A 25494-nucleotide genomic window follows, 5' to 3' on the forward strand; every position below is an offset into this window, starting at 1 on the left:
TAACCAGTCGAATCACCTTCCGCCATCTAGGTCAGCTCCCTTGCTAAACCTTACAGGGATACCGTCATCTATGACCCAAGCTAAAACGCCCAACCCACAGGAAATCCACTATTTACATAACTTCTGTCATCCGTGCCCTCCAGCCAGTAGTCTAGGTTGTTCACCAGAACCTTTTACCTGTAAACCGAATGTGCCCTAACCACAAATAATGACATCTATCTCTGCTCCTGTCCCTACTAAACTTGACAACGCTAGACAATACTTTGACAATATTCGATGATGCTAAACAATACTCAACAATACTCCGAGATACTTGATACCCCCCTCACGCCCCCAGTTGCTGTGTGACTGGGTCAATACTTACACTCTGTGGTTTGCTGACATTGCTCGGCTGCCGCGTCCACCAAAGCTGCCACTTTGCCTTCCTGGTCTGCTGGACGGCTCATGGACTTTAGGTAGGGTATTTCCCAGCCTTTTCGCGCTGCACCTGTTCCCCACTTCTTCATGCAAGGTCTGAGGCAGGAGAGTCGGCTCTGTGCCGGGCTAGCGTAGTTAACCATCACCTCTGTTACCAAATTGTTCAGGTAGTTTCTCCCGGGTATACCTGAGGTCGTCTGGGGGTCTGCCTGACTCTCAAAGGCCCAACTCCCTTGCCCAGAATAAACGGAGGACCCAGTCAATGGCAAGTTAGAACTGTGGTTTATTGCAAAAATGAACAGGGATCATAGAAGACACTCGAGTTTCTCCAGTACTTCTCAGCTCTCCATAGTGTGCATTGCGTTTTTGTGGACAAATTATATCATCGGGCCCTTCCCCTAGAAAACTATCACCACAGAGGATTGGGTATTGAGAATAGTAACCTGTGTAGAAGTATCCCATGTAGTTAGTTCTACTGATTCTTGCATGTCAGGTGGCTGGCCTGTCCCGTCCCCAAAAACTATCTATTTCATTGTTGCAGAGTAATGGGCTTACCATTGGTTCTTGCCCCCGCCCCTTGTCATCCACCACTGACTTTCTAAACTGTGATTGGTTAGGGTTGATCTCACCAGGCCTGGGACTCGATTTGGTTCTCAGCCCTCTGTGCACCTCTTCAAGATGATGTGAAAGATTATGTAGCTGCATTGTAACTTGTGGTGTACCACCTTTGCCTATGAGAGTGCGCTCTGACGTTGCAACACTTGTCGTCCTTGTCTGGTTTGGTGGGATTAGCTCTGCTTTCCCACCATGGTGAATGCCCATTGTTTAGCTTTTCTGCATCATGTGTTCATAAACCACAAAATCATGCTCTTTGGTCTGCTTTTATGAGGATTTATTTGTATTTTCTGCAACTGGTCTCTTGTCGTTCTGAGTCTGGAATGTACCTTGGTTATCTCTGACCTTGGCTGCGAGCTCAGTTAGCACGTCTTGCAGCCTGAATCAGCTCTTCTCGTCTCATGCTCTGTGGCTTGAGGCCTTCTGTAATTTTCCTTAGACTTATAATGCGGTTTCTGTATTGTTCGTGTTATGCTAGGTTTCGTATGGGTTAGTCATATGCAGAGACGTAACCAGGATTGTCTAACAAGTGGGGCCTGAAGCTAAAGTAGTTGGGCCCACTGCAGTGACATTAACATCTGTAAATGGCCACACAAGGCTGCTGAGTGGGCATTTACCTATTTTGTGTGGGCCCTGCCCGCTCAGGTCCTATCCTGTCTAAGCCTCTGCTCATGCGTGGCTCTATCAGGCTCCATATGTACTCCTGTTGATCCATACAATTTATTGCTATAAGTATCTGCAAGCTTGCTCAGGATCTCTTGTTGCATTGCGGTTCTTTGTTACTGTATTTGGCTAATGACAAAAATAATAAAGCTTTGACTGTATGGATATGTATCTGTCCTCTAGCTATAGGACTGTGTAAGCATGTTCTTTGTGTATGCCGAATGTGTGTTCGTTTAAGCCGTGCAGGACTGCAAGTGTGCTTCATGTCTAATGTTGCTATGGCGTGGTGTCACTAATGACGTCAGCATAGCGGCTTCTTGGTGCTTAATCGAGGCTGTCCATAAAGGTATTTCCGTCCACAATCTCTCTTTCTCCCCCCTATACCTGTAAATGCATGTATTGGATTCGGTTTATATGGCTGTCTGAGGGGATATCTTTCTGCGTATTTGTCAATCATTGGTGCACTCGGGATTTGTCCAAAATAACATGGGTGGCTGCCAGCGTTTCTGGCTCTTTGTCCCATCATGAATCTGGGGGTGAGGAGGGGCATTCTTGGGACCCTCTCTTCAAGATACATGCCACTTTATCAAAAAGAAACTTATGCCGAACAAAGGAAAAAAAACAAGTCTCAATTGTTTTTTTTGGCATTCCTAATTTAACAATTACCCTAGAAAAAATGTCAACAACCACAAGTTGTACTCTCGTCTGAGATGTGTAGCTGAACAAAGAGAAACTGGTGGTGGTGGGTGCCTCTTTTAGTCACACCAGCTTGTAATTTGTTTGGCATTTAGAGGGTGAGAGACTACGTTGAGGTTCCCTAAGAACAAAACGAAGACCCAGAGAGGTCTGACATGTAATCACCCTGTGACAAATCACAAAGGGTTCCAAAAGAGCACCAAACATTTCTGGACCGCCCTGCCGAGCAACCATAGGCAATTCGTGCACGTGGCCTTACTCAGGCATTTTTTGCAGAACAAAAATATGGAGTTGGCACATGCCTCTATAGCTGCCAGCTGGCTCATGTGTTCAAGGTCACCTACCACACGTACTTTTTTTTCTTTCCAGCCAAAAGCACTTTGCACAATGGGACGCCCTTTTAACGTTGAACTACAAGTACCAAAAATGCAAAGCAAAGTTTGGCCCAAAAAAAAATTTTTTAAAAAAATGCAATACTATGAGAAGATGACTGCCATGACAGGCCCAGCTGGCTGCTGCGAACAAGTTTAAACCTCACCAAATCTCGCGTTAATACTATGGCGCCCAACCTTACAATGCTTAGGTTTATTTTCTGATAAACGACTCCGAGGGCGCACAGCCACTCACCGTCTCGTAGTGCAGCACCTGAGCGTAATCCCTCAGTTTTGCTATGATTTGCCATTTGGCACTTACATACACCATTTTCCCGGAAAATGTAGCAAACTAATCGCTTTACACCTACTGGCGTCAAACAACACGTTTCTGTAAAACAGGGCAACATGCTTATCACATATCCCTATTGTACAACCGCCTTCTATTGTACAGTTGTGAAGCACGATTTGCCAACTTCTTTGAATTTTCGCTACGATAAGGATGAATATTAATCTATTTGCCTTTGCCTCACACACCAATGTACGCAAGAAAAAAATAGTGCAAGCGCAGAAGAAAATAATTACAAACTAAAAACCTATTCATTTTATCAAAAGAAAAAATACAATGTTAGAAAATAAACTGGCAGGAAAAGAAGTCCGTGGAAGTTGCTCTTGCTCAAGGGCAACCTTAATTTATGTGCCAATAAGTTACACAAATATTTCCCCTGCTATTCAATTAAGAACAAGGCGTAACCTTGGCAACCGCCACATCACAGAGAACGTATCTTACCTCTGAGTTACAGCAGAACACTGTCTTCTAGAAAGAGCGGTGCCCACATATCACGTGCCAGTTTCTACATTTTAACAGTGTTTGAAGAGGGAGAGAAAGCTCGCCTTTTCTCTGGCTGAACGCATTTTCCCACACGTACGGTGGTTTTAATGCTTTCCCTTTGGAACACTATTTGGTTAAGATTCACTCCTACACGCTTTCGCTCTCTCTTATCTTTCCTTTTCAGTTTACAGTTGGAAATGTTTCGCAGGGATGATAAGCTTCTGCTGGTGGAAAGGGGATGGGGGGCTCTGTGTATGGGACTGGAGGGGGGTGAGGCAGATGGCAAATGCTGAGCTGTTGAACCGCAGTTTTAAAGCGGATAGCTAGTAAATAGTATGGCATGGAACGTTTGATACTGTGTTCCCTATGCACGTCTGCTCTGCCATGGGCCAGATTCTAGTGGATTTATAAACCCAGCACTCACATGCCAACATTTTGGATCGCCATGGGGGAGATTCTTTTATGGAAAGAGAGAGAATTGAATTTTCTCATTGAATTGCATTGGCATTAGATATATTTTGGGACGAGGAAAGTAAAAAATAGAATTTTTTTGCAGAATCTTCTGTCTTAATCGTGAGGGTTGGCACCTATAGTAGTGTGGTGTGTGACCCTCTCAAGTGTGTTACCCTTTTAAGAGAGCAGCATTCTGTATGGCCCTCCCACGTGTATTGCCCTTTTAAGATGGGCCACAACTGTGTCATGGCACAAGCTAATAAAAGGAGCAACTGCAGGCACATGCCTCAGGCCGGCTGCAGACTCCATAAGGGAATGACTGAGTCCGTGTCTCATTTAGGCCTGCAGGCCCACACTGTGTGAGCACAGACCTGCAGGCCATGATGCTGTGGGGCCCTCGTGCCAGCAAGGTGGCTAGGGTCCGCATGGTCTGGGCATGATCTGCCCTGCCCCTCAAGAAGACCAGGTGTTCCCTGGCAAGCCCCTGAGGCACTGGACCTCCAAGGTGCTGATGTCCAGAGCACCCACAACAATGGCGCCAAGGCAAGGAACCCCCGCAATGCACCCACCCAGTGTTCTCCCATCGTTTTCACCAAAAATAGTAAAGTCTTTTTTAGGGGCGGGGGTTGGAGGGGCAGTGAGTTGGGGCCCGGTTGCCGCTGTGGTGTTCCATGGAAGAGAGGAGGAGACGGCAAACATTGCCGTGGGGAAACGAGGGAGAGGAAAGTGTGGCATGCAAGCCCCCTGCCGGTTTATGCTCCCTGGCCGCGGCCAGGTTGGTGGGCCGCTGACAGCTCCTGCGGCATTCGCTGTCAAGTGATTTTGTTTCTTCCAGTGGGGAAGAAAGTGAATGGTCCCCTGCTGGGGATGGAAGTGTGGCCCTGGCCGCAACAGGAAAGGAGAGAGTGAATGCCCAGGCCGTCCCCGCAAGTGGCAACATGATCTGCCAGTTCGTCGCCCAGTCAAAGCACCACCAAGATCCCGGACCAGGCGGGCGGCGGTGAGGGAACACAAACAGTGAGGGTCTACGAGGTGCCAACCTCAATCACGGACCATCCAGCAGTGAAGTTATGCAGCAGCTCAGGCCTCTTAGCAGATCATGGAAGTCCCCGGGCCCATCTGGGGTGAGGCACAGCAACAGCGCTCCATGCCAGAGCTGGATAAAGTAGAAAAGAGGACCCGCGGTGAGACCATCGGTACCGGGCCCATCAGTGTTTGCTGTAGTGGGGCTTCTGACATGGGGGCAAGGTGAATGGAGCAGCGCTCTGTGTCGGGTCAGTGAAAGAAAAATAAATGCAACGCTCCGAGTCAGAGCAAAGATGGGAGGATCTCGGGCCCAATGGGCGGTGAATGGTGAGTGCTCTTGTCATCGGAGCAACAGAAAAGAAAAAATGAAAGGGACAACAATGCCTGCTGCCGTGTAGGCGGTGAAGAAGAAAAGAAATGCCCTATATTGGCGCAATGAGAATGAAACACAAATAAGGAGCCTGCGGCCCCTCCCGAACCCAGGCCCATCAGCGGTAAAGTGCCCGGCGGCTCCATGTCGGAGCATGGATAAAAGTATATGGCCCCCTGATGTTCCCTGCAGCTCCCGGTGAGTTCCCGGGCCGTTCAGTGTGGACAAGATGTAGCACTCCAGGTCGGCGCTATGTGAGCAGAAACATATGGCCCTCACAGAAATTCCGGCCCCATCCGCGGTAAATGATGAAGGGCCACGGGCAGTGGTCGAAGTGTATGAAAAGAAGTAGTGGAACTATGGTGCCTGCTGGCCTGCCCCCGCTCCCTACAAACCCCATCACCACGCCCCTTCCGACGTGCAATTCAAGCCCCCCAAACAAACACTCCTGTTGTTGAAGGGAGTGTTCAGTGCAGTGCACTGAAGTACACGTTTCAACTTCTTCCACTTTTATTTTGAAACTAAACCATTCTGGAATTATTACTTTTTAAAATAAAATTAAAGTATAGGAAGAGCAAAACATAAAACAATAAAGTAGAGGAGCACCGCTCCCAACCGCCCCCACCCATTTCGACTACTGATCTATCCATGAAACACCACCACCGCAGTTGCCCTCCTGGCGTGCAGGATTTCTGAGCCAAGGGCTAGGCTTCATGTTCATCCCTTGTGTGTCATAATGTGCTTTCTCACTGATATCCCACTGTCATTCTGGCTCTTTGCTGTGCTCTTGCTGTATGGTGTCCAATTGTAACATGTGCCGAATGTGATTTTGCTCCCGACACATTGGAGGGTCTCTGTAAAGTTGCCTATTTACATCCCAAACCTAATGTTCATCTTCCAAGCTCAAACACATCATGAGCAGACCAACTATGCTGCTCACACAAAGCATTATTTAGCCCCTCACTATCGACATCATACAGAGCTCTACACTGCTACAATAATGTGAACATCAGAGTATCATGGGCACATGCATGTTCCCTCTGTCCCCCCTAAAACCCCACCACAATAATCCCAACCCAACATTTTGGGACAACAAACAGGCTGTTTTTAACCTGATTAGTCTCTTTATTTAAAATAATATATTAAAATTAAAGATGACGATACCCTAACTTTAAATGCTTGGGAAGCCATCCATAATATTTCACACAAATACAGGAAGCTTGTCTACAGAAAAGAAGCATGACGAGCCTGCTATTATCTTACTAAAGGTTTACATACACAATGCACACATACATCCTTTCGAATAAAAACATGTCCCCAAAAATATTCTATACCCAAATATCTCCAATATGAGCAGTCAGATGATCACCGCTTGTCGATATCACATTTCATAGAAGGTACAAATTAACATTTCACTTGACACCATTGACAAGTGTCAGAGAAAAACATTGGATTCAATTATAATTTTCTCACTCTAGTTTGATTCTGCTCTAAATGCAGGGTGTAATTGGTTTCTATCTTGTACATATACAGGGCATGGTATGTGTGACTAGTTTCTCTACAGGCTTGTGTCTAAGATGGGTTTGGATGGAAGCTTTCATTTTGGATAGCACAAGATTTTGATTTATCACACAAGCACAGGAGTGTACATTTGAGATAGAAAAGGAATTGACCCTACATTTTAATAGGCATTAGGTGCCCTCTTTAAACATTCCTTTCTTTTCTGCCCAATTTTATTTAGAAAAATGATATTGGATATTTAAATTGACATTATTTTCTTGGGAATGTATTTGAGAAAGTAACTTCCTCCTTATTCCAGATCTATTCAGTATTTCTTGTTGGACTATGGTTTGCACAGGTCAAGCGGTCTAACAATGCAAATTTGTGACCCACATTGTACACCCTGTCACAAATCCAGATTGAAATAGCCCTGTGAAAACTAGTCTCCCAGTCGGTCATCTGCTTTCAAAGCCCTTCTCAGCAGTCTGGTTCTGTCTTGGGGAAGTTTCTGCATTGACTCCCTTTAGAAAATACCCTTTATGCCTTTATGGAGGATTTCCAACAGACACATCCAATCAGCATTTCTCCTCCCAGACATGCTTCTTTCTTCTCCAGCTTTCTCCCAGAAATCTCACAATTCCTGTGTGATTGGCCTTCAATATTTGGCAAACTCCACCGATGCAGCATTGTTTAATGCAGCATTTCCTGATTGGATGGGGCCTGTCATAGGTACTCTTCAGTTACTGACACTCCCAATTATCCTCTTCTTTATTTTGATTGGTCCAATGTATCAAATTGGAATGAAAAATGTATTTCTCTTATACTTTCTTGTATGGACCTGATCCCCTCTTGAGGCCAATAAATTTTGAATTTCAAGAACATTCTAATGTGTGGCTATCCTTCCTGTTCCAATAACTGGTCATCTAAAAAAGTCCTTGAAATTGGTAAATGTATTATGTAAGGGTGCAGACGTACGAGTCTGACACAATGGGGGCATGGTGATTGGCAGATTTGTATTTAACCAATAATGAAGAGAAAACCTTTCTCTCCATAACTCTAAGAGGGGTTTCCCTGCCTCTAATAAGGAACTAAGGAGTCATCAGAATGCCCAAGTAAATAAAGTGTTCCCCATTGTGCCAAAATGCCTGCTTCTACCCCTCACACTAGTGACTAAAAAGAAAAGGGAGTAATCCCTTCTCCAGGTCTCCGTTCCTTTCTGAGGAAAAAAACAAAGTTGCAGTTCACAAGGGCTCAGCGGAATGACTCCTTGACTCCAATGCCCTTATTAGCCTTAACAATTCTCAGCTTTTAACAATTCACAGTTCATTATTATCAGGGGATATGGGTGCGAATCCCAGACCTGTGTGTTTCTCTTGTTTTGGAGCGTTAGACCTGGGTTACTCTCCTGCCAGTTACTGTGACTATGAAGATGATTTGGCATTCATCTTCATAAAATGGTGCAGGTCCCAAACCCATGGAATTCTTTTCTCTTGGTATTGTAGTTCTAGTTCACTATCCTGCCAGTACTGTGACTATGAAGATGACTTGACTTGATCTTCACAAAAGGATGTGGGTCCCAGACCTGTGGGATTCTTCTCTCTTGGTATTGTAGACCTGGTACACTATCCTGCCAGGTACTGTGATTATGAAAATGACTTGACTTTATCATCATAAAAGGGTGTGGGTCCCAGACCCGTCGGATTCCCTCCCCTTTGTGCTGCAGTTCTTTTTCGTTAGGGGTCTTAGCGCTTCTCCAGGGGATTCCCGTGTGTCCCAGTATTCTAGCTCCAGCATCTGCCAGGGCCCTCAGCTACCCATTCCAGCCATTCCGGTAGCCCTTGTACCTTTAGGGTCGCTACCGTCTTGACCCAGTAGGCTTCTCCGCTCTCCCAGCGTGCTGCAACGTCTCTGTGGCACTTGGTTGCACCTTCTTGCAACCATGTAGTCCCTCATCATCGCTTGCCTGGACATTTGCTGCTCTGCTTCGCCGGATGGTCCTTCTGCATCGGACCAGGTAAGATCCTCTCCGCCTGCCCGGTAAGCTCTTCTGAAGCTGCTCTGGTTCTCTGCTGAGCAAAGCATTCCCCCCGCTTGCGGTTCCTCCAGAAAGGGCCTCTCTCTCCTTTCTAATTTCCCACTCTAGTTTTAACTGGCTTTTACCCAATCAGTTCTCGAGAACAACTAGACTGTTCATTCATGATCTCACTGCTTCTGCATTGATTCCTCGTCTCATTAATGATCTTTAGATCTCCCAATGAGTCAATTGGTCTCTACCTCATCTCAGCACTTAAGGGATACAGGCCCCTTAAGGAATTCCTACTCTTCCTCATCTCAGTACTTCCTATATTGGAGTTTTGACAAAAACACATAGGAACACTAGGGAACGTTTTGATGCATGGGGGTAGGAAGGAGTGTCAGGGTTAGGTGTGCTATGGGGATACCAAGCTCTCATATCCCCGAGAATAAGACGGTGGATCCTCGATATTATGCAATACAACATCAACATATGTTACACTCCAGGGACACAAAATAGAGTGGCTGACTGCTTCTCCAGGCTATCGACCAATCAAGACACTGAACCTGAAGATCCAGACCAAGACATAATAGCAACCATAAACCCAGCCATTCCCATCGATGAGTGGTAAAGCAAAACAAACAGTGATCCTGAGCAAAGAGAAATTAGGAAAGCAATAGCAGACGATTGGACAACGCCATCCCAAAGTCTTACAGACTTTCTTCCCATCAGGCAGGAAATATACATGGACAAAGAACACATCTACAGAGGTGACAGATTAATCCCACCAACACAGCTCAGGAAAAAGTTGCTAGATCTGGCACATGAAGGGCACCTTGGGAGAAGCCTAACCAAGAACCGATTAAGGTGCAACTATTGGTGGCCGAACATGTGGAGGGAAGCAGAGGAGTTAGTCAAAAACTGCTCCGCCTGTTCCTCAAGCGACAAGTCCAAAACCACAAGGAAAACACCATTACAGCCAATTGAAAGCCCAAAGAATGTATGGTCTAAGGTGGCCATAGACATCATGGGGCCATTCGAAAATCTAGAAGCGGTCAAATTCTATATTATAGTCTTAGTAGACTATACATCTAAATGGACAGAGTGGGGTGTAGCAGAGACAAACGTAACCACAAAGAAAATCACTGAATTCCTAACGGACATATTCAATAGGGAAGGTGATCCCAAAGAACTAGTCTCAGACAATGGGTCACAGTTCCTGTCACTAGAATTCCAGGAGTTCCTCAAAAACAAAGCTATCCACCACATCACCACCTCCTTGTACCATCCAATCTCCAATGGCCTCGTAGAGAGAATGAACAGGCTAGTGAAAAGTGTGATTCAATTAGCCATCGTCAACACACTTCCGTGGAAGGAGACGCTCAAGGAGGCCTTATGCGCATACAGGACAACTCCACACTCCACCACCAGTGTTGAACCATTCACAATGATGAGAGGCAGAGTTGCCTGCAATCGACTGAGACCAGCCTGGATCTTTATGGACAATGGAGAGGTGAGATTGGACATGGATCACATTCAGGAACGTGTAAGAGAGAAACAGAACAAATACAAAACATACTACGACTCAAAAAACAAAGTAAGAAAGATGGCAATTCAAGAAGGAGATTTGGTATGTGTTAAAGAACCCAAGAAGATCCTCAAGGGAGAATCCCGCTTTAGATCCCCGCAAAGGGTAATGAGATGCTTTGGCAAATATGTACTGTTGGAGGATGGAAAGAAGTGGTCCGGCGATGACCTAGTGAAAATAGAGAGAGACCACAAAAAGCCCAGTACAAGTAAGGACATAATAACGAGAGAGGTTATCCAGTCAGAAGACACACATCAACAGGACTGTGATGAGTACAGTGACGTGACCTCTGAACCTACAGTCAGCCTCTCTAAGAGGAACCGGAGAATCATCCGAAATTATAACGATGACTACGTTTATTACTGATGCACTAAGCACTGCAGTCTACTGCCAAGAAGAAACCTCCTATGAAGAAATCTTACAGTTATATTTCTGATGAGAAAGTGTTACAGTTATATTTCATTGTCCTCCTGGCGATCCCATCCTCGTCGCCATTTGAAGTAATGAGGAGACGACCCAGGAAAGCTTTGTATAAGCTTTAATGAAAGGCCCCCGGTGGGTGGGCTGCTATGATGTGAAATGAATTGAACACTCTGAGTGAGAGCGTTCAATTCCAAACATTCCACACTGACGTAAGGTCAGTGTGTACATATTATAACATACTCTCCTGAGCCCTAAACTCATGATTGCCAATAATGTATCATATTTGAGAAACACACATCCCTACTTCGACAATCATATCCTCTCCCTCTTATCCCAAGAGCTTTTCATCTGTGTTGTTGGTTATTCTTTTGTGTAGTTCCTCTTTTCTATAACCTCCTCCGCACACCTGCCCTTTTTTTTCTCCACAGACTAAGGTCTGGCAACACAATGGCACGGTCACAATAGGCCACCTTTTGGGCAAGGCCAGGTGCTGTAAGTCCACTACAATAGTGATGGCCGCATGTTTAAATAGCATATAACATAACATCATTTCTTGAAGTCCCATCCCTCAAAAAAGAGTGCAGTACACATGGATACTAAATAAGCATATGTGCATAGACGAGTTCATGAGCAGACTGATGTCAAAGGTCCACTGAGTCACAACAAACATTGCCATGTTGCACCCTTTGCATGATGAAAAAAACTGCAGCCAAACGCATTAACCTATGTAGCAATACTAGTGTGCTGCATGTATGCCACATTTAATCAGAAGTCACATCCATTACATGCCACATCACAATACATGTCATGTGATGCAGCATGTTGCATACAGTGCAACCAAGGCCACAGTCTACCGAGAAACACAAACTAGGATGGCCTGTTAGCATAGATCCTGCTCAGTGATCACTTGGAAGACCAACTCTACGTTTATGGGATGACAGCGAAACTGAGGTATTTCTTAGAGATTCAAGTTCCAGCACCCGAGAAGTCGCCAAAATAGCAAAAGGTGTGTGCCAGAAGTACAAGTTGCCTCACAGACCTGATGATAACCTTGATGACACCATCAAAAAGGCCACTATGTGGCAGGGAATCACAGAAGATGTGAACCTATAAAAAGTACATTTGCACACAGGAAAATATCGAGGAGTTCTGGGAGGATCTAAAGCAGCATTGCGGACAAAAGGTTAATGCCAATCTTTATCTCAGTAAGGATTTCATCCATGGCAGACAAGTTAAGACAATCATGTATGTCACATTGTGACGTGACGACCCCCATGCTCTCCTGCATCATTATGTGAGCGGATCATGTTCAGACCCAATGGTTGAGGGGAAGTGACGTTGGGCTAGGGAGGGTTCAGAAAAGGGGTTGTTACGGTCAGTTACTGGTGGACTGTGACTAAAGAAGGTTCTCCATGATATGTGGTGTGTGTCGCATTTATTTAAGTTGGTGTTTTCCTGGTTGCCGATGCCCTGCTTACACATGAGCATGGTCCACTCATGCTGACATTGGCGACAAAGTCTGAAACAACCACACGCCTCATCCAGCGCTGTTCAGGCAGTTTGCGCAGACTAGAAGATGGCATGCACCTGGTCCTGCAGTACGGGCTGTGCATTTAACCAAGGTGGTGACTTGCAGGGTGACATCTGAAACACGACTCGCTCAATGGCGTGACTCCACACTCTACCCCTGGAGGCTCCCAGGTACAAAGGGAAGGGGAAGGATCTTGCCGGAGGCCTGGCACCGTTACGGCACGCCCCACATGCACTCGCAGAGAGCTCTGCAATTTCAGCAGTCCCGGGCACAGATGGAATGAAATCGAAAAGAGGGGAAGGTCTGCACAGGAGGCCCGGCACCATTAGCATCCCATAAAACCTCAAGCAGAGAAAGAGTGCCTGACAGGGGTGTGGGCCTGTGAGAACTTTCACCTCTTCCTGTATGGGAAGGTGTTCACAGTCATCACCGACCATCAGGCCCTGCTAACGACATTTGGCGACTCCAAAGCAAGAATGCCCCCAGAATAGCCAGGTGGGGACTGCGGCTACAGGACTATAAGTTTGACATAGTACATCGCCCAGGCAAAGAACACAACCCTGCCGACTACCTGTCCAGGCACCCAACGGGCTCCCCACAAGCGAGCCCTCCCATTGCCAATGCTTACATCAATTAGGTCATCCACCACCTGAAACCCCTTACCAGTGGATTAGGCCACCCTGGGAACAGAATCGTGAAACGGGCCGGCCCTGGCAATAGTGACCCATTGCATTAAAACAGGCAGAATGGCGCACATCAAACACCAAGCCAGACAGGAGCAGAAGCCCGTGAGAGACAACATAAGGTCCCTGGAACTGGTGAAAGACGAACTGACGGTTGTGGACGATCACATTATCATGAAAGTCTGCAAGGTTGTCCTCCGATCATCGCTGCAAGAACAGACAGTCATGCTATCTCACGAAGGCCACCGGGGGGTGGTTTCCACAAAACACCTCTTGCGTCAAAAGGTGTGGTTCCCTAAACTAGATGCCCTAGTAGAGAAGGTCATTGGCGCAACATCTGCACACTGGTGACTCAACTGGCCGCACCACAACTCACTACAAATGTCCCCACTCCCAGATGGCGTCTGGGAAGAATTGGCTGTAGATTTCTTCGGACTGCTACGCAACTGAACATATGTTCTGGTGTTGATTGAGGAACACTCTCGCTTCCCGGACGCGCAACTGATTGACTCCACAGCAGCGACGTGCATCATCCCAGCACTAGACCGCATGCTATCGACCTATGAGCTACCGAAGATAATAGTCTGACAACTGCTCACCGTTCATGAGCCACGATTTTGGGAACTTTGCACACTACATGGGGTTCCAACACTGAAAGATAACCCTGCACTGGCCCCAAGCCAATGGTATCGTGGATCGGTTCATGGCCAACATCAAGAGAACCCTGCAGATGGCCAAACTCATCAATAAGCCTTTTGGACAGGTGTTATATCAACACCTACATGAATACCGCCACACACCACACAAGAGTCAGTCCATCTGACCTCATGCTTCGTCGAGTCATTAGAACGAGACTGCCTAAAGCCACCTTTCCAACTCAGACCACACCCCAAGAACAACTGGCCAAAGCTCAAGATCAGGAACAGAAAGAAAGGATGAAGGAGAGAGCCGACGCACGGTGGGGGGGGTGAAAGAATATGAAATTGTACCATGAAACCAGGTGGTGGTATGCCAGCCGAAAACAAGAAAGGAGGATCTGACATTTGTGCCTGAACAGCTGATAGTAACCAGCAGAAAGGGCACCATGATAACGGTTAGCGGAGAACACCAGCATTCCATAACAAGGAACTCTTCCCACTTTAAGAAACTTATGGGCATCATGCCCCATGGGTGTGAACAATCGCACACCCTTACAGATGGGCAGCTTTCCAAGGATCCTTATCAAGGAGATGGCAAACAGTCGGAAGGAGAAGAGAACTATGGGGGCGAAGAGGTACTTGCACAGGAACTCCTTCTCCACACGAGGCTTCAATGATGTCGCATGAAACCTCATAGACTAATTGAAGAAATAGGGTGAAGGTTCAAGTGACACAGTACGTTAAAAAGGGGAGAGATGTCACGCCGTGACGTGGCGAGCCCACGCTCTACCGCATTGTTGTGTGGGCGGGCGATGTTCGGGCCCAATTGTTGAGGGGAAGTGAAGTTGGGCTAGCGAGGGGGTGGGTTGAGAAAAGGGGATGTTACGGGCAGTTATTGGTGGACCGTGAATAAAGAAGGTTCTCCACGATATGTGGTGTGCGTCGCATTTATTTAAGTCCACGTTTGCCTGATTGTAGAAGCCCTGCTTAGACATGAGCATGGTCCGCTCATGCTGACAATGTATCCCATGTAGAGAGAGGCTGTTACTAACAATTCCAAGAACACATGACAAGCTTCGCCAGCAGGGGAAGAGGCATTGCGTGAGTGTGACAATAGTGAAAATGGCTGTTGAGAGCCACATGGTGTCGGATACAAGGTGTAGACTATATTCTATCACAATGGGTATACAATTTGCATTGCTATATGTCATTCCCACCTGCTGCCATGCACCTATATGTCAGGGTTTAACCAACTTAGACAGGCCAATGTGGAATTTGCAGGTTCAGTGGCCACTTGAACTAATGCCCTGTAACTCCAATAGTTCGACAGTGGAAAGGTTGCATGACACAATGGGCAAACTGTTGAGATTGGCACCTGACACTAGCTTTGTTTAGGTTATTTAGGTTATGAGTCTTGTTAGGCAGAATCACCTAAAGTACCCTTGGGGAACAACAGGCAATTAAGACTACAAGTGTCAGTACAATTTTGCCTTTGGTACAAGCCTTTACTACACAGTTATGTGGTAGCAGTGGCTGAGCAGCCAGACTTATCTCAAGAGTTGAGTGAGCAGTAGAACAAGTTACACAAAGGACAACTAATACAGTGATTCAAATATACACTTACTCAAGGTTTCCTGGTAAAAGAATATACATTTATTTACTCAGTCAGTTATAAAACATTACCCTAGCATAGGTAGCTCAATGTCACACACTAATACACCACAAAAATCAACCGGTAAGTAAATTAACAAGTTTAGCTTCAAAATGAAGTGGGCGCAAAATGGCACTTCGGATACTTAATAAAGGAGGAAAAAGACAAGGTTATAAGAATAGACAGCCCAAATACATTCATAGGCAGGGCAAAGTGTTTCAGTTAAATACAACCAGCAATTCTTCTCAATAGGCCTGGGCCAAAGTCAATGGTTCAGAGTCTTTTGTATAGGATAGCACAGTTCTGGTATATAATGGTTAAGTCTTTGCCACAGATTTTTAAAGGATTTGGCTAGGCGAAAAAAGTTTGGCGAATGTTTAGGGAAGGACAAGCCTTCGAGTTTGAGGAAAGTTCCACAAACTTTTGCGATGGCTGAAAAGATTTCCGGACCGAGTTTGCACAGTACCTTGTCAATGAAGAAGAGCTGTAGCTGAGGCAGTTTTTCCTGGCAGATCCTGCAGACCTTGCTGTTCCTGAGCTTCAGTCGAGGGGACATGAAGGAGGATGTCGGGAGGTTCCTGCACTGCCCAGGGAAGAGGCCAAAAGCTGTAGCAAGACGTTGGTTTAAAGTGTGAGTGCCTTAAAGTCCACATGCTGGTTTCCTTCCCTCTGGCTATCCGGTTTTCAACAGCACTCTGATGAAAATTCAATCAGATGGAGGCGGTGTCCAGGTGGTTTGAGAGTTGGTTGTTCCCACCAAACTCAAGGGAAGAAGTTAACCTTGAAGGGCTTCTCTGTTGTTGGAGTTTCAGGCAATTCGGACCTGCAGCAGGGCTTCACCGGTCATCCTGGAGTTGCAGCAGTCCTCTTCCTTCCTCTCCCCTTCGGTTCTTTCGTTCCAGTGGTCGACTCTGCTTTCCAAGTCTCAGAGACCAGCATTTAAACAGTTTTCCCCCATTCATTGCAGCCTGGCTGTCACTCACACAGCGGGGTGGCTGTCCTTGCCGGACAGCCAGCCGGCCAATCACGCCAGAGTGCATTCAGGTCTCCTAGGAGACTAAGCACAGGGAGTTTCGGGCACCTCCCTCACATCCTGTCCACCCCAGACACCCTGAAGCCAGAGGAGGGCTTCAGCACTGAAACCCACCAAAGGCCAACGAACAAAGGGATCAAACCTGGTTTGGCGTGCAGAGACAAACACAAGACGGACCTTTCCTAAAAGAAATGGCGATACAGATAGGTCTTGGTGGTCATATTGAAAAACATGGCTTACCCGATTTTTAGCTACAGTTGTTAGCGGTCGGGAAAAATCACGGTAGTTTGATCTAAACCACTGCCACCAGCAATTTAAAGTAGGAAAAGGTAACATTTTACTGTTACATGAGTGTTTTGACTCAGGGGAAGCTAAGCAACCCCTCCAGCACTCTATAGTAAGATAGTGTATGCTGGGTCAGTAAATTTAAAGAGACTAGTAAAGACAATTTAACTCTGCATGCTCTGGGAGACGGTAGTCAGTCCCCGAGAAGGTATTTACACCTTGGGAAGTCTGAAGGACATCCCTGTGCCACTGCTGTCATGATCTCTGCTTCCAAAAGGTCAGGGTTTTCCCAACTCCCTTGGAAGCAGATCCATAACCCAGGTTCCGAGTGCCAACCAGTCCCAATTGGGACCTTTTGGACCCAGTCCTGGCGCCAGTGGCACCAGGCTCATAAATATGCCCAGTCCCAGCGCTGGAAGCGCCGGGCTCATAATGCTTGGGTGGACTTACCTGCAGCAGACCATGCTGCTTACTTGCCTGCCAGTTGAGCCTCTGATCCTCTTCTGTTTGGAACTACTTTTCCTGTTGGGTGGGGCTGGAGCCACTCCCTAGATTTAGAACACTGGAACTCTTCTGGAAGGCAGGAACTCTTTTCTTACCAGGAACTCTTTTCTTACTTAGGCGTGGCTGTGGAAGGAGACACCTAAGCACTACAGGAGGCTATTTAAACCACACCCGGTGGATGAATCTTGCTTTGCGTTATTCTGCACCCTCTGCAGCAGGACGCTCATCGTGTCTTCTGCATCCAGTCCTGGGCCTAAGGAAAAAGGCTTACCATCCTGAATCCAGTCTTCAGCAACACCTATAAAGACAAGAAAGAACAGGTTAGCATTCCGGCATCTGAAAGGCAAAGGCTTACCATCCTGAATCCAGTCTTCAGCAACACCTATAAAGACAAGAAAGAACAGGTTAGCATTCCGGCATCGGAAAGGCAAAGGCTTACCTACTCTTCGTGCGCTCCAGAGGTCTTCATACTGCATTCCGGCATCTGAAAGACAAAAGCTTACCAACTCTTTGCACGCTCCGGAGGCCTTTGGCGCTGCATCCGCATCTGAAAGACAAAACAAGGTGCGTTTAAAGACATTGGGGAACTTTAATACTCACGTGCCAGTACTCCTTTCCACATCTAATCCAGTGGGTATTCCGGCACCCTGCAGCCGCTCCGAACTCGTACCTGCAAAATAAAAAGACAGTTAGAGCGCATCGTGAAGCAGGCAACAAGCGCTTACTCACGTGCTTCCAGGCGCTTCTATTCATCACAAGGGCTCCATCTTCAACTCACTTCAGCCCGTCATCCGCCATCGCCGGAACCCTGCAAAACAAGAGACATCATTACTAAAGACTTTAAAAAGACATTTGAATGACTCGAAACTTACCGTTCGTGCAGTAAACGGCGGACAGCAGTCTTCTGAAGTCAAGAGGCCTGCGCTACCTATCCAGTGAAGAAACTGGCTACAGCACCCTTGCCCCGAGGCAGATGGAGAGCTCGGCATTCACTTACCTAAGGTGAGAGCGTTAACCTTTGGGGTCTACAGGAGAGGAGAAGAGGAAAGAGATAGGGACACCCCAATAACCCCAGTTCATTAACCCCATATTTTCTATCTGCAGACATCTTACTCTACACGTCAGGCATACAGTGCACAGAGGTCCAGCCCAAAGAGCCAACCGGGTGCTACACATCACCTTTGAAGATACGGTAGTCGCCCAGTCAAGACCGGCGCCTCTGCGAGAATCAGGTGAGCGTTACAGAACGCAAAGCCTACCGCAAAACTCTCGCCCAGGCGCTATGGAAACCTCGGATACTGACCCCCTAGCCCGGTTACTTGGGGAACTAAGGGCAGAAGTGCATGCAACTCGTCAGGAAACGAATGCTCTAAGAAGGGAACTAATTATTTCCAAGGAGAGAACAGACAATCTTGCTAGACAAGTGCTACAGTCACAAGCAGGACAGACCCCGTTACCCGCATCAGGGGCAAATCTTCCTTCAACATCCTCTATGAATCCAGTGCAGATCAACCTACCTGGGAATGTACCTCTGGCTCCGCCCGAGCGATTTTCTGGTGACCCAAAAAGGTTTGCAGTATTTATCAATCAGTGCCGGTTGCACTTCTTATGCCGGCCAGCAGCCTTTCCAACTGATCAAGCTAAAGTAGCTTTTGTACTTTCGTACCTTAGTGGCAATGCGGCAGACTGGTCGATCCCTCTAGTTCATCAAGATGATCCGGTTCTCCATGATTTTCAAGCCTTTCAGCTTAGTATGGAAAAACTGTTCGCAAAACATTCACAGGGACAGGCCTTGGACAATGAGCTTCTTTCGTTGCGACAGGGTAATCAAGACCTTTTGGCTTATATTGCATCTTTCAATAGACTAATAGTGGAAACTCAATGCCCTGAAGACAAAAGGATTACGCTGTTTTATAGAGGTCTACGTGGAGAGCTCAAAGACGTTTTAGCCCAAGTAGTGAATCCCCCACAAGACTGTTCGGATTACATAGACTTGGTCGTTCAAATAGATCACAGGCTGCAGAACAGGAAGGCCGATCGTTCCAAGTTTGATGCTCGAGTATTTTCCAAACCGCCAACTCCTTCCAAAGGAGTAGACTCCGGGGAATCCATGCAAATAGGGGGTCTGAGAGGTCCTCTAACACAACGGGAGCGGGAAAGGAGGAAACAGTTGCAATTATGCCTATATTGCGGAAACTCAGGGCACTTTCTTCGAGACTGTCCGGTGAAACCTGCCAAGAAGGCAGTAGGAGCTGCAGTTACCAAAGTTACAAACTCTGAGCAGGGAAACGACCTCGCCCGACAAGAATAGAGGTCCTCTTGCCGAGCGTAAAAACCAGTTCCGTGACCTCGTATTTCGTGATACCTATGGTCCTCATTAGCCCTGATAATCCGGATCGATTACATGCAATTGAAGCTTACGTCGACAGCGGTGCCATCGGCAATTATGTGGATCATGAAATGGTTTTGAGGATGAATCTAACTCTTTGTCCCAAGGCTGTAAAGGACGTCATTACTACGGTGGATGGTACGGAGATAGCCTCCGGGCCAGTAACGCATACCACTCAAGAAGTGACGCTAGTAAGTCAAGATGGACACCATGAGAAGATCGTGTTCGATGTGATCAAGGCCCCTCAGTTTCAGATTATTCTAGGAATACCTTGGTTAGAGAAACACAATCCTCTGATCGATTGGCGAGCAAGAACGGTCCAGTTTCCAGAATGTGTCTCTACTTGTCACCCTCCACCTGGTGTTGCACTGGCAGCAATTTCTTCAGAGACTCCCCAGTTACCTCCCGAATACCTAGAATACCAAGATGTTTTCCGGAAGGATCAGGCTAACTCTCTACCTCCTCATAGGTCTTATGACTGCCAGATAGACCTGATACCTGGATCTACTCCTCCTTGTAGTAGAATTTATGCCCTCACCGAGCCTGAGAACCTTCACCTTCGACAATACCTGGATCAATACCTGGCAAATGGGTTTATTCGTCCTTCCAAGTCCCCTGCTTCTTCAGCTTTGTTCTTCGTTCCAAAAAAGGAAGGAGACCTTAGAACTTGTATCGATTATCGCTCCCTGAACCAGATCACCGTTAAGAATAGATATCCGTTACCTTTGATCCCTGAACTCCTGGACCAAGTCAGAAAAGCATGCATATATACAAAGCTGGATCTTAGAGGAGCTTACCACTTGGTACGAGTAAAAGAGGGCGATGAATGGAAGACGGCCTTCCGCACCAAGTTTGGGCTATTTGAATATCAGGTCATGCCCTTCGGACTTTGCAATGCCCCGGCCGCCTTTCAATATTTTATGAACGATGTCCTCAGAGAGCTCATAGATGTATGTGTTGTTGTTTACATTGACGACATCCTCGTTTATTCTTCATCGGAATCTGAACATCGGAAACACGTGAAAATGGTCCTCGAAAGATTGCGTCAACACAAACTTTTCGCTAAGTTGGAAAAATGTGTTTTCAACGTGACTGAAGTTGAATTCTTGGGATTCATATTATCACCTGGCGGGGTGCGTATGGATTCAAAGAAGGTCGATGCAGTTCTCAAATGGCCATCACCATCCTCCGTAAAAGGTGTGCAAAGCATGTTAGGCTTCGCTAACTTTTACCGCAGGTTTATCCCCGAGTTCTCTCGAATAGTCCAGCCCATCACTGCCTTGTTAAAGAAAAACAAACGTTTTGAATGGTCTACCGAGGCGGAACAAGCTTTCCAGGATTTGAAGACTAAATTTATCTCTGCACCAATCTTAAAACACCCTCGCCCCGAACTCCCCTACATCGTGGAAACTGATGCTTCAAGCCTTGCCATGGGGGCAGTTCTATCACAAAAGGACCCGGTAACCAATCATTTGCATCCCGTGGCATTTTGGTCCCGCAAATTCTCGCCTCCTGAAGTCAATTACACGATTACTGACAAGGAACTTCTGGCTATCAAGTCTGCCTTTAAGGCTTGGCGGCATTATCTGCTGGGGGCCCGACACACCGTTACTGTGATTACGGATCACCGAAACCTGCAATATTTGAAAACCGCAAAAGCCCAATCCTCTAGACAACTCCGTTGGGCATTATTCTTTGCCGAGTTTGACTTCATAATTACCTATCGACCAGGTACAAAGAACGGTAAAGCCGATGCCCTTTCTCGGATGGGAGTGGAAGAACACTTGATCAACCCTAAACCTGTACCAATCATTCCCGAACAAAGAATTCTGGGTGTAATCGCCACAGAATCCATTGAGGAAGTTAAGGATAAAGCCAGGCAACTTGTAACTCCAGCAGATATACAGAATTGGCATCTGCAGGGAAAGGACTTTGCAGTAAAGGACAACTTATTGTATTTCCAAGAACGATTATACCTACCCAGCACAGATTTACAGAAAAAAGTAATCTCTTGTTATCACGACTCTTTAATGGAAGGTCATCCCGGTATAGCCAAGACCTCAGAAAAGATCAAGCGCTACTTCTGGTGGCCGTCTTTGAAAAAAGATATCAGAGACTTTATAATGTCCTGTGGAGTATGCGCCCAAAACAAGAGTCAAAAGGAAAGACCAGCAGGCCTCTTACGCCCTATTGACATCCCACCTCGCCCTTGGCATACGCTTTCTATGGACTTCATCACCGATCTACCTCCATGCTCCGGATACAATACGATTCTAGTAATCGTGGACTTATTCTCCAAGATGGCGCATTTCATTCCGCTCAAAGGCTTGCCAACAGCAGCAACTCTGGCCCGAGAATTTCTCGAAAACATCGTCCGACTGCACGGTTTTCCTTCGGTTCTAATTTCGGATCGAGGTAGTCAATTTATTTCTCATTTTTGGCGAAGTTGCTGTCGGTCGGCTCAAATTGATGTGAGACTATCGACCAGTCACCACCCTCAGACCGACGGACAAACCGAGAGGACCAATCAAACTCTGGAACAGTATTTACGCTGCATGCTGCAACAAACTAAAAAACTTGGAAAGATATCCTTTGGATAGCCGAATATGCCTACAATAACTCTGTCCATTCGGGAACTGGGAAAACCCCGTTTTTTCTTTTGTACGGCAGTCACCCTCGAACCTCGGAGTTGGATCCCCTCCAAGATCTTGAAACACCAGCAGTAGACTACCTGCATTCTACAATCACCCAAGCCTTTAAGGAAGCTGTTTCTCACCTTCAAAGGGCTGAAGAACAATACAAGAAAGGAGCAGATCAACATCGGAAGGAAGCCCCTCACTATCAAGTAGGGGATCAAGTCTGGTTATCCACCAAATATCTATCTCTAAAGGGGCCATGCACATTCAATCCAAGATACCTTGGTCCCTATTCCATCACTACCATAGTAAACCCAGTAGCGGTCAAGTTGGACTTGCCCCCGCACATGAAGATACATCCGGTCTTCCACGTCTCTCTATTAAAACCCGTGCAACCTCAAACCCGACTAACCAAATCTCCAAAACCTATCCTAGTGGATGGAGAACTCGAGTTTGAAGTCAAAAGCATTCTGGACTCCAAGATCTCCAAATCTAAACTATTCTACCTAATTGACTGGAAAGGCTACGGCCCCCAAGAGAGATCCTGGGAACCTGCTGAATATGTCCACGCTCCTCGCCTAATCAAAAGATTTCACCGAACATTTCCTGACAAGCCAAAACCCCCGGAGAAGCCCGGTTTGGGAGGGGCCTTGAGGGGGGGTACTGTCATGATCTCTGCTTCCAAAAGGTCAGGGTTTTCCCAACTCCCTAGGAAGCAGATCCATAACCCAGGTTCCGAGTTCCAACCAGTCCCAATTGGGACCTTTTGGACCCAGTCCTGGCGCCAGTGGCACCAGGCTCATAAATATGCCCAGTCCCAGCGCTGGAAGCGCCGGGCTCATAATGCTTGGGTGGACTTACCTGCAGCAGACCATGCTGCTTACTTGCCTGCCAGTTGAGCCTCTGATCCTCTTCTGTTTGGAACTACTTTTCCTGTTGGGTGGGGCTGGAGCCACTCCCTAGATTTAGAACACTGGAACTCTTCTGGAAGGCAGGAACTCTTTTCTTACCAGGAACTCTTTTCTTACTTAGGCGTGGCTGTGGAAGGAGACACCTAAGCACTACAGGAGGCTATTTAAACCACACCCGGTGGATGAATCTTGCTTTGCGTTATTCTGCACCCTCTGCAGCAGGACGCTCATCGTGTCTTCTGCATCCAGTCCTGGGCCTAAGGAAAAAGGCTTACCATCCTGAATCCAGTCTTCAGCAACACCTATAAAGACAAGAAAGAACAGGTTAGCATTCCGGCATCTGAAAGGCAAAGGCTTACCATCCTGAATCCAGTCTTCAGCAACACCTATAAAGACAAGAAAGAACAGGTTAGCATTCCGGCATCGGAAAGGCAAAGGCTTACCTACTCTTCGTGCGCTCCAGAGGTCTTCATACTGCATTCCGGCATCTGAAAGACAAAAGCTTACCAACTCTTTGCACGCTCCGGAGGCCTTTGGCGCTGCATCCGCATCTGAAAGACAAAACAAGGTGCGTTTAAAGACATTGGGGAACTTTAATACTCACGTGCCATTACTCCTTTCCACATCTAATCCAGTGGGTTTTCCGGCACCCTGCAGCCGCTCCGAACTCGTACCTGCAAAATAAAAAGACAGTTAGAGCGCATCGTGAAGCAGGCAACAAGCGCTTACTCACGTGCTTCCAGGCGCTTCTATTCATCACAAGGGCTCCATCTTCAACTCACTTCAGCCCGTCATCCGCCATCGCCGGAACCCTGCAAAACAAGAGACATCATTACTAAAGACTTTAAAAAGACATTTGAATGACTCGAAACTTACCGTTCGTGCAGTAAACGACGGACAGCAGTCTTCTGAAGTCAAGAGGCCTGCGCTACCTATCCAGTGAAGAAACTGGCTACAGCACCCTGCCCCGAGGCAGATGGAGAGCTCGGCATTCACTTACCTAAGGTGAGAGCGTTAACCTTTGGGGTCTACAGGAGAGGAGAAGAGGAAAGAGATAGGGACACCCCAATAACCCCAGTTCATTAACCCCATATTTTCTATCTGCAGACATCTTACTCTACACGTCAGGCATACAGTGCACAGAGGTCCAGCCCAAAGAGCCAACCGGGTGCTACACATCACCTTTGAAGATACGGTAGTCGCCCAGTCAAGACCGGCGCCTCTGCGAGAATCAGGTGAGCGTGACAACTGCACAGAAGGTGCTGTGTGACACACAGAAACAAATGATGCTTTGGAGTTTGTTTAAAACACCATAACCAAAGAACACAAAAGTAAAACACATTGAAAATTAAAAGTTCAAAGCCCCACAATATAGCAAAAGAGCTGGAAGGCTCTAAGGTAGAGGGATTTTAGCGCTTGTGTGAGAAATCTCCCTAACACTCGTCTAATCCTGTTATTCACACCAGCCGTACGGTAGGCATGTGCTGCCCTTGTGTGCTATGTGACAACCAGACATGAGACTAGGCATTGTGACAGCATGTGGCATGTGCTTTGTGGCACGTTAACTGCCTGTCTCATATCTCATTGCTGAGAGTGTTGGAGGGGCATGGGAACATGACCTTGGAGGAGTGGTATTGTTAGGCCAATGTTTTAACTTTGGTGTGGCTCCATAGTCACACAAAGAGCATGTGTTGCTCATCTGTTACCTGGTATGCTGACATGCTGGATTTCACATGCTGCTTAGCATAATTTTATGTTCATTGTTGACAGCATCTGGGCCATGTGACTGACCTGTTACTATGCTCAAAACCACAGTAGCGTTTATAAGCCTTGAATGCACGTGCGCATGGTAGGTGCCATGTCAAGAAGACATGGCGACCCCATACATGTACCATGTAATATCTATCTGTTAATATGATCATCGGCATGCATATTTTGGAGGCTTTCATGACCCAACGTCTCCATTTGCGTAGGTGTCAGGATAGAGATTGCACAGGCTAAAAGACACAGAAGCCAGGCACTGTAGGGAGGCCTGCAAGAAAGCACCAGAGAACACGCTCGAAGTCCTCCAATTCCTCCAATGGTGATACCTAACAACAGGGCAGGCGCATATACATACCATCATCCTCAGCAAGCAGTTTCACCCAACTCCAATCTTTCATGATGCAATCAGGGAATGATGAAGTGGAGACTGAGGCTTCACCACCGCCAAACCTAGCACATGTGTCAAACCCCAGTCCATCGGCTCACCCGTAACTTGTCGAT

The sequence above is a fragment of the Ambystoma mexicanum genome, chromosome 6p (genome assembly GCF_040938575.1).
Source record: "Ambystoma mexicanum isolate Mex_15411 chromosome 6p, UKY_AmexF1_1, whole genome shotgun sequence".
In the NCBI taxonomy this organism is placed as follows: Eukaryota; Metazoa; Chordata; class Amphibia; order Caudata; family Ambystomatidae; genus Ambystoma; species Ambystoma mexicanum.